Below are 12,893 nucleotides of genomic sequence, written 5' to 3' on the forward strand. Positions count from 1 at the left end.
TCTCCGGTTCCGGCAGTGGAGGAAAGGCTGACTGTGATGAGGCAAAATCTGGAGGTTCTGAAGGAATCCCTGACCACAGCCCAAGAACGTTATAAGAGATCGGCTGATAGATTCCGTAAACCTGCACCCATGTTCAAGGTAGGAGATTCTGTGTGGTTAGCAACTAAGAATCTGAAGTTAAACGTTCCTTCACAAAAACTTGGACAGAAATTCATTGGCCCTTTCAAGATCAACGGTATTGTGAGCTCTGTAGCCTGCCGGCTGAAGCTGCCTAGGACTATGAAGGTACACCCAGTTTTTCATGTATCTTTACTAAAGCCTGTATCTCCTAATACCTTCCAGGGATGTGTTGTGCCACCTCCGCAGCCTGCGGTGATTGATGGGCAAGAACAATTTGTGGTGGAGGAAATTGTTGATTCCAGGATTCGCAGGAATCGGCTCCAATATCTGATAAGATGGCAGGGATATCCCCCTGAGGAGGACTCTTGGGAACCTGTAGAAAACATCAATGCCCAACAGTAGATTTCTCATTTTCATCAGAGATTCCCTGAGAAACCAGGTCCAGGATCGTCCTGAGGCCGCTTCTAAGGAGGGAGTAATGTCAAGACTCTGAACATTTTTTATTACCTTTTGTGCATTACTGCCCTTTTCCAAGATGGTGTCTTTGGTCTCATGTGCACTGTGTCTTCCTGCTATAAAACTCCACCCCAGCCTTCAGTCTATGATAGAGTATTCTGCCTTGCATCCAGCTCCTGACCCTCGTGACTCCCTGGCTATGTACCTGCTCCTGTGAACCTATGTGGTAATCCTGCTACTCTGCTCTGAGTTCCTGCTGCATACACCAGTTTCCAGTAATCCTCCTTCATCTGCGGCTCGTGTTTACTTCCATCTGCATTTGCTGGACATGTAAGCTGTTGCTGCTCGGCAAAACCTGAGACTATTACCCAGGCCTCCCTGGTTGTGCTAAGATATTATTTGAACTGCCTTATAAGCATATCTATCTGTGTTTTGGACTAAGCAAGGACTTATTCGTGTCAAGTATCCTCAAGAATAATTGTGCTTCATAGACTTTCTGTGTGATTACATTTTCCTCTGAAGTTTCCTATAGACTGCTAAGCTGCATTTAATATTTACACCAAGTGTTGTGGACTTGAGTTTCTCTCTGCACCTGTTTGAATCACCATGTGATAATATAGACTTTGCCACTTATAAAACTGTGTCCTGTAGTTGTCTTGTTCCATGCAAAGAGTCTCCTGAATTATCCCCTATAATTATTACATTAATTCTTTGAAGGGTCTAGTTTCTAGAATGGGATTACATGTGGGGGGCTTCTGTTTTCGCATGTCAGGGGCTTTCCAAATGCAGCATGGCATTCACAATCTATTTCAGACAAGTAGTGCTCTTTCCATTCCTAGCCCTGCCATAGGCCAGGAGAGAAATTTTTGACCACATGTGGGGTATCATTGCGTTAGGGAGAAATTGCATAACAAATGTGGCATTAGTTTTCTCCTATTATCCATTATGAAAATTACAAATTTGGGGCTAAAACAATATTTACTTGAGAAAAATAAGCATTTTAAATATGACAACATAATGTTATCTAATTCTGTGTAGTACCTGTGGGTTCAAAATGCTCACTATACCCCTAGAAAAAATCGAGAAGTGGTTTTCCAAAATGCCGTAATTTGTGTGTTTTTTTTCACATCAGGGGCTCTCCAAACTTGACGTAACATCCACAGACCATTCCAAAAAAATCTGTATTACAAAACGTCACTTCTTCCTTCCAAACCCTGCCGTGCAGCCAAACAGTAGTTTTCCCCCACATAATGGGCAGACTCATGTGGAATTGCACAACAAATTTTGGTGCCCAATTTCTCCTGTTACCCTTGTGAAAATTAAAAAAAATGGGGCTAAAAGTACATTTTTGCGATTTGTTTTTCACCGCTCTATGTTATTAACATATGTGAAGCACCTTGGAGTTCAAGGTGCTGACCACACATCTAGATACATTCCTTCAGTGGTCTAGTTTCCAAATGGGGTCATTTGTGGGAGGTTTTACTGTTTAGGCACATCAAGGGCTCTCTGAACTTGACATGGCATCCACTCTTGATTCCAGACAATTTTTTGTTCAAATAGTCAAATGCTGCACCTTTCTTTCGAGCCCTGCCGTGTGCCCAAACAACAGTTATCCCTCGCATATTAGGGATCGACATACTTCGGAGAAATTACCCAACCAATATTGGGGTCCATTGTCTCCTATTACCATTGTGAAAAAAAAATTGAGGCTAAACTAGAATGTTTGAGGACTTTGAGGGGTGCAGTATTTAGAATGATGTCACTTTTAGGTATTTTCAGTCATATAGACATCCCAATTGACTTCAAATGTGATGTGGTCCTTAAAAAATGGTTTTGTAAATTTTGTTGGAAAAATGAGAATTTGCTGATGAACTTTTAACCCTTATTATTAAAATTATGTTTAAAAAATGATGCAGATGTAAAGCAAACATATGGTAAATGTTATTTCTTAACTAGATGAAAGAAAGATAAGAAAAGTGATAAAAAAAGAAAGAAAAAGATAGGGAACAGTGATTTTCCTTAATCAGAAAGAACATACTCTGTAAGTCACTGAGTATAAGTGTACTGTAAACTCTTCCATGGGTGGCAGCACTGGTATGTAAGATGATTAGTGTTGAGCGATACCTTCCGATACTTGAAAGTATCGGTATCGGATAGTATCGGCCGATGACCGAAAAATATCGGATATCGCCGATACCAATACCCGATACCAATACAAGTCAATGGGACACCAAGTATCGGAAGGTATCCTGGATGGTTCCCAGGGTCTGAAGGAGAGGAAACTCTCCTTCAGGCCCTGGGATCCATATTAATGTGTAAAATAAAGAATAAAAATAAAAAATATTGATATACTCACCCCTCCGACGGAGCCTGGACCTTACCGATGTAACCGGCAGCCTCTGTTCCTAAGAATGAGCGCGTGAAGGACCTTCGATGATGTCGCGGCTTGTGATTGGTCACGTGAGCGGTCACATGACCGCTCACACGACCAATCACAAGCCGCGATGTCATCGAAGGTCTTTCACGCGCTCATTCTTAGGAACGGAGGCTGCTGGTTACATCGGTAAGGTCCAGGCTCCGTCGGAGGGGTGAGTATATCAATATTTTTTTTTTTTATTCTTTATTTTACACATTAATATGGATCCCGATACCGATTCCTGATATCGCAAAAGTATCAGAACTCGGTATCGGAATTCCGATACCGCAAATATCGGCCGATACCCGATACTTGCGGTATCGGAATGCTCAACACTAAAGATGATATGATGATTGTATGGGGGAAATATTGTCTCTTTTAATAGTGTGGTTTATTTTCTTTTTTATCTAAGAACAATCTGTTGTGTTAATAGTAATGGTCATTGTGTAGCAGTATTTATTGTGTCTTGCACAGTGATAATTTTGCAGATATTAGGCTGCCGTCACACTAGCAGTATTTGGTCAGTATTTTGCATCAGTATCTGTAAGCCAAAACCAGGAGTGGAACAAATAGAGGAAAAGTATAATAGAAACATATGCACCACTTCTGCATTTATCACCCACTCCTGGTTTTGGCTTACAAATACTGATGTAAAATACTGACCAAATACTGCTAGTGTGACGGCAGCCTTAGACTTAACATAGTGTTATTACCTATATAATGTTTAGTCCTAGTATAGAAACAAGAATGGCATGCAATGACTATAATCATATAGATTTTATTTTACGTAGTGGATAGATGTTCATATACATATAGTGAGGCAAATACTTTTGGGCTTGGGTCCCTTTGGGCTTGGGTCTTGTAAGAACATAGGAATGCACCTAGTGGTTGATATTGCTGAGTGCTTTGTGCCATGCTAAGGATGAGCATGCTATGATTATCAAAGAGGATTATTGTAGCTGAACAACATCAAAGGTTCTTACCCAGCATTTAAAATGTTATACGTTGCAAATAATTGGGTTCCCACTGCTTAGGCCTTCACCAGTTCCAAGAGTAGGCGAGGAAATGCCTCATTAGAATGGACCAGTGGCTGTGCATGCCTAAAACTTCTCCATTTTTTAGTGGACTGCCAGAGATTTCAAAGGGTGCACAGCTTTTGCTGGCAGTCCAAAAAAGAATGAATGGTACTGAGTCATTTAGGAGGTGAGTTCTTATATTGGAGGATTCTCCCAGCAGTTACCATTCTAGTGTAATCTAATTTTAAATATTACAATATCTGTTTGTAAAAAACATAGGAAAAGTATGAATAATACTAATGGCTAGGGTTGAGCGACTTTCATTTTTTTAAGATCGAGTAGGGTTTTGGGAAACCCGATTTTGTCCAGAGTCGAGTCGAGTGCAGTCGGCCGATTATCGCTAAAAGTCGGGGATCGACCGAAACACGAAACCCAATGCAAGTCAATGGGGAAGCATAGTCGGCAGTGAGTGGAGGCCAGGAAAACACCTACAGTGCCCATTTTAATGCCAAAAACATCCATTCTTGTTTCTGAAGCTTGCCAATCTTAATTAACTGTATAATAATAGTTGGGCATAGGGAATTGGGGGAAAGTTGTGGGGGGAGTAGGGCTGGCTCAAGTTTTTCGTGGGCCCAGGAAATGCGGACTACGTCACGGCGGTGTTGCAGGGAAAGGTAAGTATTTAAAAGTTGCAAGTGCTGTGATCCTGAGCAAGCAGGGGGGGGCCCACTCGTTCGCATTGCCACTGGCACAGGGCCCCTCAAAGTACGGCGGTGTGTTTGCATGGCGGGGGCGCCTCCCACCAGCAGCGACACTTTTGCGTACTCTGAGGGGCCCTGTGCCAGTGACGTCGCCAACGAGTATGCCCCCCCACCTGATGAAGGAACCTGCACTTTCATCTGCACCTTCCTCTTTGTCCCTGTGTAAGGTGGTATAACATGCGGAAAGGGGAACCTTACTTTCAGCAGGGTCAGATTCTGGCTGTGTAGAGTACAAGGGGAATGTAGTGGTCTAGGTCAATGTACCAGCAGACTCATTTAGCAGTGGCTGGGCAATGGGCAGGATGAGGAGGAAACAGATATAGGGCCAAAGAATAAAGTAGGCTACATGCAGTTCAAAATTGGTAACAGGACTAAACAGGCGGCATTGCTTTGTTCAGTGGAGTAGCAAACCCAAGAGCAGCAGACACTGTTTCAAGGGCCTAACCACACTAGTAGGCCAAATGCAGTTTAATATCTGATAGTATAGGGCGAAAGCCAGAATGTGGAAGCTCAGCTTTGTTCAGTTGAGGACAACACCAGGGAGGGGCAGACACCTTTAGTAGGCCGGAAAAGCCTATTGCATTTTTTAAAATGGTAATTTGGAGCAGAAGGTTGAAGCTCAGCTTTATTTAGTTGAGGGCAACACCAGGGAGGGGCAGAAGCCGTTAGTAGGCCCTAACCACCATTTTTTTTTTTTTAAAACCACTTAATGAGAGCCGGAAGGTTGAAGCTCAGCTTTATTTAGTTGAGGGCAACACCAGGGAGGGGCAGAAGCCGTTAGTAGGCCCTAACCAAAGTTGAAGGCCAAATGCAGTTTAATTTCTGATACTATAGGCCGAAAGCCAGAAGGTGGAAGCTCCGATTTAGACAGTGGAGGACAATTTGAATTAGGGACTGCAGACAGACTTAGTAGGCTGTCCCCTGTGGCCCATGCATCCACCACATTAACCCATTGCGCCGTAATGGACACGTAATCTTCCGTGGCCATGCCTACAGGTCCATGCATCTGTTGTCAGGTGCACCTTTGTACTCACAGATTGCCAGAGTGCATGGACAATGCGGTCTTCTACATGCTGGTGGAGGGTTGGGATGGCTTTTCTCGCAAAAGAAGTGTCGACTGGTTAGCTTGTAGCGTGGTACAGCGTAGTCCATCATGGCCTTATTAATAGTAAATAAAATATATAACTAGGCTCTATGAACTTTTAAATAGGTTCCAGGGGTACACGGGCAGCATTGGTGTGGTCAGTGGAGGAGTATTGCAAGTAGGGGCTGCAGACAGGCTATCAAAGGCCTAAAATAACAAACAGTAGGCAGTCATGGCAGTTTTACATCGGTTACATGGATACACAGGCAGGCACTCCAGGCAGCATTGTGGTCAGTGGAGGAGTATTGCAAGTAGGGGCCGCAGACAGGCTATCAAAGGCCTAAAATAACAAACAATAGGCTCATGGCAGTTTTACAGCGGTTACATGGATAGACGGGCAGGCAGCTTGGTGGTGAGTGGAGGAGTATTTAAAGTAGGGACCGCAGACAGGCTATCAAAGGCCTAACATAACAAACAATAGGCTCATGGCAGTTTTACAGCGGTTACATGGATACACGGGCAGGCATCTTGGTGGTCAGTGGAGGAGTATTTAAAGTAGGGACCGCAGACAGGCTTCAAAGGCCTAACATAAAAAAATGGGCTGGCTGTAGGCACTTTATAATTGGTTCCAGGGGTACACGGGCAGCAGTGGTCTGGCCAGTGGAGGACTAGTGGAAGGAGGGACCGCAGACAGGCTTCAAAGGCCTAAAATAACAAACAATAGGCTCATGGCAGTTTTACAGCGGTTACATGGATACACGGGCAGGCAGCTTGGTGGTCAGTGGAGGAGTATTTAAAGTAGGGACCGCAGACAGGCTTCAAAGGCCTAACATAAGAAAATGGGCTGGCTGTAGGCACTTTATAATTGGTTCCAGGGGTACACGGGCAGCAGTGGTCTGGTCAGTGGAGGACTAGTGGAAGGAGGGACCGCAGACAGGCTTCAAAGGCCTAAAATAACAAACAATAGGCTCATGGCAGTTTTACAGCGGTTACATGGATACACGGGCAGGCAGCTTGGTGGTCAGTGGAGGAGTATTTAAAGTAGGGACCGCAGACAGGCTTCAAAGGCCTAACATAACAAACAATAGGCTCATGGCAGTTTTACAGCGGTTACATGGATACACGGGCAGGCAGCTTGGTGGTCAGTGGAGGAGTATTTAAAGTAGGGACCGCAGACAGGCTTCAAAGGCCTAACATAAGAAAATGGGCTGGCTGTAGGCACTTTATAATTGGTTCCAGGGGTACACGGGCAGCAGTGGTCTGGCCAGTGGAGGACTAGTGGAAGGAGGGACCGCAGACAGGCTTCAAAGGCCTAACATAAAAAAATGGGCTGGCTGTAGGCACTTTATAATTGGTTCCAGGGGTACACGGGCAGCAGTGGTCTGGTCAGTGGAGGACTAGTGGAAGGAGGGACCGCAGACAGGCTTCAAAGGCCTAAAATAACAAACAATAGGCTCATGGCAGTTTTACAGCGGTTACATGGATACACGGGCAGGCAGCTTGGTGGTCAGTGGAGGAGTATTTAAAGTAGGGACCGCAGACAGGCTTCAAAGGCCTAACATAAAAAAATGGGATGGCTGTAGGCACTTTATAATTGGTTCCAGGGGTACACGGGCAGCAGTGGTCTGGCCAGTGGAGGACTAGTGGAAGGAGGGACCGCAGACAGGCTTCAAAGGCCTAACATAAAAAAATGGGCTGGCTGTAGGCACTTTATAATTGGTTCCAGGGGTACACGGGCAGCAGTGGTCTGGCCAGTGGAGGACTAGTGGAAGGAGGGACCGCAGACAGGCTTCAAAGGCCTAAAATAACAAACAATAGGCTCATGGCAGTTTTACAGCGGTTACATGGATACACGGGCAGGCAGCTTGGTGGTCAGTGGAGGAGTATTTAAAGTAGGGACCGCAGACAGGCTTCAAAGGCCTAACATAAGAAAATGGGCTGGCTGTAGGCACTTTATAATTGGTTCCAGGGGTACACGGGCAGCAGTGGTCTGGTCAGTGGAGGACTAGTGGAAGGAGGGACCGCAGACAGGCTTCAAAGGCCTAAAATAACAAACAATAGGCTCATGGCAGTTTTACAGCGGTTACATGGATACACGGGCAGGCAGCTTGGTGGTCAGTGGAGGAGTATTTAAAGTAGGGACCGCAGACAGGCTTCAAAGGCCTAACATAAGAAAATGGGCTGGCTGTAGGCACTTTATAATTGGTTCCAGGGGTACACGGGCAGCAGTGGTCTGGCCAGTGGAGGACTAGTGGAAGGAGGGACCGCAGACAGGCTTCAAAGGCCTAACATAAAAAAATGGGCTGGCTGTAGGCACTTTATAATTGGTTCCAGGGGTACACGGGCAGCAGTGGTCTGGTCAGTGGAGGACTAGTGGAAGGAGGGACCGCAGACAGGCTTCAAAGGCCTAAAATAACAAACAATAGGCTCATGGCAGTTTTACAGCGGTTACATGGATACACGGGCAGGCAGCTTGGTGGTCAGTGGAGGAGTATTTAAAGTAGGGACCGCAGACAGGCTTCAAAGGCCTAACATAAGAAAATGGGCTGGCTGTAGGCACTTTATAATTGGTTCCAGGGGTACACGGGCAGCAGTGGTCTGGCCAGTGGAGGACTAGTGGAAGGAGGGACCGCAGACAGGCTTCAAAGGCCTAACATAAAAAAATGGGCTGGCTGTAGGCACTTTATAATTGGTTCCAGGGGTACACGGGCAGCAGTGGTCTGGTCAGTGGAGGACTAGTGGAAGGAGGGACCGCAGACAGGCTTCAAAGGCCTAAAATAACAAACAATAGGCTCATGGCAGTTTTACAGCGGTTACATGGATACACGGGCAGGCAGCTTGGTGGTCAGTGGAGGAGTATTTAAAGTAGGGACCGCAGACAGGCTTCAAAGGCCTAACATAAGAAAATGGGCTGGCTGTAGGCACTTTATAATTGGTTCCAGGGGTACACGGGCAGCAGTGGTCTGGTCAGTGGAGGACTAGTGGAAGGAGGGACCGCAGACAGGCTTCAAAGGCCTAAAATAACAAACAATAGGCTCATGGCAGTTTTACAGCGGTTACATGGATACACGGGCAGGCAGCTTGGTGGTCAGTGGAGGAGTATTTAAAGTAGGGACCGCAGACAGGCTTCAAAGGCCTAACATAACAAACAATAGGCTCATGGCAGTTTTACAGCGGTTACATGGATACACGGGCAGGCAGCTTGGTGGTCAGTGGAGGAGTATTTAAAGTAGGGACCGCAGACAGGCTTCAAAGGCCTAACATAAGAAAATGGGCTGGCTGTAGGCACTTTATAATTGGTTCCAGGGGTACACGGGCAGCAGTGGTCTGGCCAGTGGAGGACTAGTGGAAGGAGGGACCGCAGACAGGCTTCAAAGGCCTAACATAAAAAAATGGGCTGGCTGTAGGCACTTTATAATTGGTTCCAGGGGTACACGGGCAGCAGTGGTCTGGTCAGTGGAGGACTAGTGGAAGGAGGGACCGCAGACAGGCTTCAAAGGCCTAAAATAACAAACAATAGGCTCATGGCAGTTTTACAGCGGTTACATGGATACACGGGCAGGCAGCTTGGTGGTCAGTGGAGGAGTATTTAAAGTAGGGACCGCAGACAGGCTTCAAAGGCCTAACATAAAAAAATGGGCTGGCTGTAGGCACTTTATAATTGGTTCCAGGGGTACACGGGCAGCAGTGGTCTGGCCAGTGGAGGACTAGTGGAAGGAGGGACCGCAGACAGGCTTCAAAGGCCTAACATAAAAAAATGGGCTGGCTGTAGGCACTTTATAATTGGTTCCAGGGGTACACGGGCAGCAGTGGTCTGGTCAGTGGAGGACTAGTGGAAGGAGGGACCGCAGACAGGCTTCAAAGGCCTAAAATAACAAACAATAGGCTCATGGCAGTTTTACAGCGGTTACATGGATACACGGGCAGCTTGGTGGTGAGTGGAGGAGTAGTGCAAGGAGTGTCTGTCCCAGTACTCCCAAAATATAAATAGATGTTAATGTCTCGCAAAACAACCAAAACAAAAAAAAAGGTGGCATACTTAGGTACAGGGGTGGGCTCATCTGCTGAGTTTCTGACATAGTAATTTGGCAGTAACTATTTAATGGTGCCAATATAGGACACAGACACAGACTACTTTAAGTTGCATCGTAGATGTCTACAAATTTGTATTGTCAGTGCCAGACATTGAATGATGTCAGCGAATAGACTAAAGATTGGTGGAGCTGTGCGACATAATTTTGCATGTGGTAGAGCACATTTTGAGCTGGGGTAGGGGGGAACTCTCTAGAGGCCGGCGGGACCGCCCCAGGGCCCCTCATGTTACAACGGTGTGTCTGACGTTGGGTGTGCACCACCACCGCCAGAGACACTACATTGTACTATGAGGGACCCAGTAGCAATGCCGTCAACCAAAAGCGAGCACACCCACCTCTTCAGACAAACAGCAGTCTCACGGGTGCTTGCGCCAAGTCGCGATACCACGGCCCCGTGTGGGGAGTTTGGCCATTTAGGGAGGTGTAAACATGTCGTATGCTGTACAATCAGCTGCAGCAAATTAGACATTAGAAAAGTAATTCACAGGCAAGAGCCTTTCATAGGAAAGCTAGGTGTCGGCCGGGCAAGGTGGGGCAAAAGATTTCGAAATCCAGTTGTTGTTCATTTTAATGAATGTTAGATCGTCAACATTTTGGGTAGCCAGACGAGTCCTTTTTTCGGTTAATATTGAACCTGCAGCACTGAATACTCTTTCTGATAGGACACTTGCTGCCGGGCAAGCAAGCTCCTGCAATGCATATTCTGCCAATTCTGGCCAGGTGTCTAATTTGGAGGCCCAGTAATCAAATGGGAATGACGGTTGAGGGAGAACATCGATAAGGGATGAAAAATAGTTAGTAACCATACTGGACAAATGTTGTCTCCTGTCACTTTCAATTGATGCAGCAGTACCTGTCCTGTCTGCGGTCATAGCAAAATCACTCCACAACCTGGTCAGAAAACCCCTCTGTCCAACGCCACTTCTGATGTGTGCACCCCTAACACTCCTAGTCTGCTGCCCCCTGGAGCTCGTGTGAGAACGATCACGTGCGCTGTGTGCTGGGAATGCCTGAAGCAAACGGTCAACAAGAGTTGATTGTTTGGTTGCTAATATTAGTTCCAAGTTCTCATGTGGCATAATATTTTGCAATTTGCCTTTATAGCGTGGATCAAGGAGGCAGGCCAACCAGTAATCGTCATCGTTCATCATTTTCGTAATGCGTGTGTCCCTTTTTAGGATACGTAAGGCATAATCCGCCATGTGGGCCAAAGTTCCAGTTGTAAAATCTCCGGTTGTGATTGGTTGAGGGGCAGTTGCAGGCAAATCTACGTCACTTGTGTCCCTCAAAAAACCAGAACCCGGCCGTGACACGCAACCAATTTCCTGTGCCCCCGGGAAAGGTTCGGCATTAAAAATATACTCATCCCCATCATCCTCCTCGTCCTCCACCTCCTCTTCGCCCGCTACCTCGTCCTGTACACAGCCCTGACCAGACAATGGCTGACTGTCATCAAGGCTTTCCTCTTCCTCTGGTGCAGACGCCTGCTCCTTTATGTGCGTCAAACTTTGCATCAGCAGACGCATTAGGGGGATGCTCATGCTTATTACGGCGTTGTCTGCACTAACCAGCCGTGTGCATTCCTCAAAACACTGAAGGACTTGACACATGTCTTGTATCTTAGACCACTGCACACCTGACAACTCCATGTCTGCCATCCTACTGCCTGCCCGTGTATCCTCCCACAAATAAATAACAGCACGCCTCTGTTCGCACAGTCTCTGAAGCATGTGCAGTGTTGAGTTCCACCTTGTTGCAACGTCTATGATTAGGCGATGCTGGGGAAGGTTCAAAGACCGCTGATAGGTCTGCATACGGCTGGCGTGTACAGGCGAACGTCGGATATGTGAGCAAAGTGCACGCACTTTGAGGAGCAGGTCGGAGAACCCAGGATAAGTTTTCAATAAGCACTGCACCACCAGGTTTAAGGTGTGAGCCAGGCAAGGAATGTGTTTCAGTTGGGAAAGGGAGATGGCAGCCATGAAATTCCTTCCGTTATCACTCACTACCTTGCCTGCCTCAAGATCTACTGTGCCCAGCCACGACTGTGTTTCTTGTTGCAAGAACTCGGACAGAACTTCCGTGGTGTGTCTGTTGTCGCCCAAGCACTTCATAGCCAATACAGCCTGCTGACGCTTGGCAGTAGCTGGCCCATAATGGGACAACTGGTGTGCAACAGTGTCATCTGCCGATGGAGTGGTTGGCAGACTGCGTTCTGTGGAAGAGCTGTAGCTTCTGCAGGAGGACGAGGAGGAGGAGGAGGAGGGGGTGCGAACGCCTACAGCCAACTGTTTCCTAGACCGTGGGCTAGGCACAACTGTCCCTAAATTGATGTCGCCTGTGGACCCTGCATCCACCACATTCACCCAGTGTGCCGTGATGGACACATAACGTCCCTGGCCATGCCTACTGGTCCATGCATCTGTAGTCAGGTGCACCTTTGTACTCACAGATTGCCTGAGTGCATGGACGATGCGCTGTTTAACATGCTGGTGCAGGGCTGGGATGGCTTTTCTGGAAAAAAAGTGTCGACTGGGTAGCTCGTATCGTGGTTCAGCGTACTCCATCAGGGCTTTGAAAGCTTCACTTTCAACTAACCGGTAGGGCATCATCTCTAACGAGATTAGTCTAGCTATGTGGGCGTTAAAACACTGTGTACGCGGATGCGAGGATAAGTACTTCCATTTTCTAACCAGAGTCTCATGTAGGGTGAGCTGGACTGGAGAGCTGGAGATCGTGGAACTTTCGGGTGTGCCGGTGTACATGGCAGACTGAGAGACGGTTGGAGACGGTATTGTTTCCGCCGGTGCCCTAGATGCAATATTTCCTCCTACAAAACTGGTGATTCCCTGACCCTGACTGCTTTTGGCTGGCAAAGAAACCTGCACAGATACTGCCGGTGGTGCGGAAAATGGTGGCCTTACAGTGACGGAAGGGATGTTGCGT

Source organism: Ranitomeya variabilis, chromosome 4 (assembly GCF_051348905.1).
Source record: "Ranitomeya variabilis isolate aRanVar5 chromosome 4, aRanVar5.hap1, whole genome shotgun sequence".
Taxonomy (NCBI): domain Eukaryota; kingdom Metazoa; phylum Chordata; class Amphibia; order Anura; family Dendrobatidae; genus Ranitomeya; species Ranitomeya variabilis.